Source organism: Echinops telfairi, unplaced genomic scaffold (assembly GCF_000313985.2).
Source record: "Echinops telfairi isolate 266 unplaced genomic scaffold, ASM31398v2 ScPeMD7_18;HRSCAF=68, whole genome shotgun sequence".
In the NCBI taxonomy this organism is placed as follows: domain Eukaryota; kingdom Metazoa; phylum Chordata; class Mammalia; order Afrosoricida; family Tenrecidae; genus Echinops; species Echinops telfairi.
In genome coordinates this window covers 92,226,114-92,229,604 of record NW_022103915.1, presented here as the reverse complement: position 1 = coordinate 92,229,604, position 3,491 = coordinate 92,226,114, and positions in this window count along the sequence as shown.

Genomic DNA, 3,491 nt, shown 5'->3' with positions numbered 1-3,491 from the left:
GAGGGCAATGAATGTACAAATGTGCTTTACACAATTGATGTATGTATGGATTGTGATGAGTTGTATGAGCCCCTAATAAAATGATTAAAAAAAATATTCTGTGAACAACAGTACTAGACCTGGGATAATACACATGGCTTGTTGTTGTTGTTGTTTAAATTAAGCTCCTACTCCCAAAGAGTTCATGACCCATTAGTGGGAGAATCCACGCAAGCAGAATAGAATAGTCCCTTTAGTTAAAGCATAGACACACGCTATCTAACAAGGGAGGCTAGAATAAAACATTCCTGGGGGTGTGGGGGAGGACACAATGAAAAAAGATGTATGTAGTGGTCTTTGTTGGAACTTAAAAATAAAAGTAGAATTTCAATCAATAAAAATGGAGGGAAATTCTAGGCCCTGGCCACAGTGTCAACAATGACCTCCCAAAATAACTTTGCAACCCATGCCAAAGTTATCAACCCCCATGTTAAGAATTCGAGGTTCAATGATTAGTTTGAAATGACTTGATATCATACACAAGTGATCCATCTCAAGAATACCCTGTCAAACAAAAAGGCTTGCATTGAGCCATGTAACAAACCATGTATGTTTTGAATATACTCAAATATATGTTTATTCAGACTGCCAAGGGAACCAAAATTTGCTCAGAAGAAAAACAAAACAAAAAAAGTCCAGTGAGGCTCTTCAAATCAGAACTCAATCTATGTGGGATTTTTACCCCCTTAACTTCAATCAATTATATAAAATCAGAGCAATCAGCATGCTTCCCACATCAAATCTGAACTCAATCAATAATTCTTATATCTGGTTCATATCTGTGTTTATCAATAAAAAACCAAATAGGTCCCCCAAAATTGAGACTTCAAACTATGCATTACAAGACCTTTCCTTGTAGACAAGTTGACATCTAGTTGACTACTTGGAGTTTTTTGTTTTTTTTTAATTTACAACAATCAAGGATCAAACAAGTGCCGAACCTCTAGGTATAAATTCCTAATCCCACATTTAAAGGACAGCCTTTCATTGGTGGCCACATGTTCATTTTCAGTCAGTGCAGATGGGTATAGAACTAGGAAGGAGGATATTTTTGGTGGGGGAGAGTTAATAATAATAATATTAAGCAGACTCATCAGTGCAGACTGCTTCTGGATGAATAAATGCTTGTAAATGGACTCTTGAGTTGTTCCAAATAAGGACTTTTTATGTGCATGGCCCTTTCCATGGCTGTGAGAAGCAGAAGAGGCAGGGATCGGATGGCCAATGGATCCTTTTTCCATTGCTTTGAGCTACCACCAGTTCTATTTTGCCATTTCTGGCCTGCATACCAGGCTCCTCAGATGATGGCTTGTTTTGGCACTAACCCTGTAAGGCTAAAACTCCGGGCCACAGAAGCAGAAAGATTTAAGAGCCTCTCACCTCACAAACTTGAGTTTCAGGTCAGGGGCAATGACAACCTGTCAGAATCTCGTTTGTGGCACTAAGCAAACCACGCACATGGACAGCGGAAATGGCTAGAAAAATCATCAGGCCCCGGTTCTCTTGGTCATTAATTCCATTGATTATGATGGTGTTTAAATATTGAGACAGGCCCTGGTGCCAGCCCGAAATACGGCGAGTCAACTCCCATTTCCCCTGGCCTTTTAGAAAATGCAGATGTGCCCCAAGCCGAAAACACAGCCGAGTTAGAGGAGAGAGAGAGAGAGAAGAAGCAGAGGGAGAAAGTGCTCCAAACAAACGAAATGTTGATCTGCCTTTTATTAATTTCATTTTTTATCTTCTTGTGTACAGACGTTTGACAGCTGTGACATTCATGGGCGATGCATTTGAGAAAGAAGACATAAATATTCAGAGACATATTAGAATGCTGTTCAATGTAAGCACCTGTCTACTTAGTGTTGACAGAAAATCATTTACTTTGCTTTATGCATGTTCCCTCCAGAGACCACAGAGGTCCTATTTTATTTAAAGAGCTGGTCCCAACATCGGTGCTTGCTCTGGAAGTTGCAGTATATATAGCTAATTATATTTATTGAGGAAACAATTTTGTTTTATATTTTCAATAATACTTAAACAATTTTGTCAATTTGGGCTTAGAAACAATTTCCCCAAGGATTTGGTGAGCAAAAGACTTCATACGAGCCCTGATACTAATGTCCTTGCACTAGACTATTGCCACTATCACCTACCAATGTTTTTTGAGCATAACTTTCATCGAAGAGAAATGCATAAGGTAAGATGTGAAGATGCCTGCGGGTTCACCCATGAAAGCCGTGCTACGCATAGATGTACATTTATCTTGATTTACAGTTACACATACCCATATATTCTTAACGCAGATTCCCATTGCACCAAGGAATCCATCATTAAGAGTCACACGATTCGTAACACTGACCACAGTAATGTATAAAATTTGGTTTGGGCTTTCCTGCCACTCTGGCCAAATCAGAAAACAGATTATGTAACTAAAAGATTTAGACTGAAACAAGCAGCCTCTCTGAAAGAACTGCAGGAAAGAAGGTGGAAGGGAGGGAGGAAGGGAGGGACAGGGAGAGAGAGAGAGAGAGAGCAGAAGAGAAGGAAGGAAGGAAAGAAGAAAAGCTTTATAAAGATGCCGAGGTTGCTGCCGGAGCCTCCTGAGATGGTTTTGATATGGATTCTTAAAGTCTTCTGACATGTTTCCAAATGATTAAAAGAAATACACTTATATTAATTATTCACTCAAAATGTATTTTCCCTTCCTGGAAGATGCCCACCCTAAAGGCATTGTCTGTGGCTGCTAGGAAAGCCTCCTTCAGCCGACTCTCCGGTCCGAATTACAAATACAACATATGATCAGATACATTATATTAAAAAAATAAATAAAAGGCCAAACTGAACAAAGTTTTGTTGATTTGGGGTTTTCTTCTCTCCGTTTTCGTTTTACCTGACATGAGGGTGACATGCTCTTGGCCTGGGGATCCTGGGGTGATGAGATGGGGGTGAGAGACAGCTACAGAGGTACAACCGGTGTGTGATGGGCCTCACAGGTACAGGGCAGAGCAGAAAAGCCCTATTGGCTTTCCTAGGTTGTGATCTTTGCCAAGGAGGAGCCTGGGTGACATAGTGATTACTTGTTGGGCTGCGATCCCCAAGGTCCGTAGTTCGAAACCATTAGCCAGCTTGGCAGGGGCCACGCGGGGCTTTCTACTCCTGCAAACAATTAGCGTCTCGGAAACCCCCAGGAATAGTCTACCCTGTCCTCCAGGGTCACTGGGAGCCGGCATCGACCCCATGGCAGCGAGTTTGGTTCCTTCCTTTGTTTTAATCTTTGCCAGAGCCAATCAGCAGCAGGTCTGGCCGCTGCAGGGGTTGGAATCACCACCTTTTCAGTTGGCAGCCTCGAGAGCGGCTTAACCGGGGTGCCAATCACGGCTCCTTGAAAAGCAGGTTAACAACAACAAATATATATATATATATATATATATATTTTAAATTATTATTATTATTAT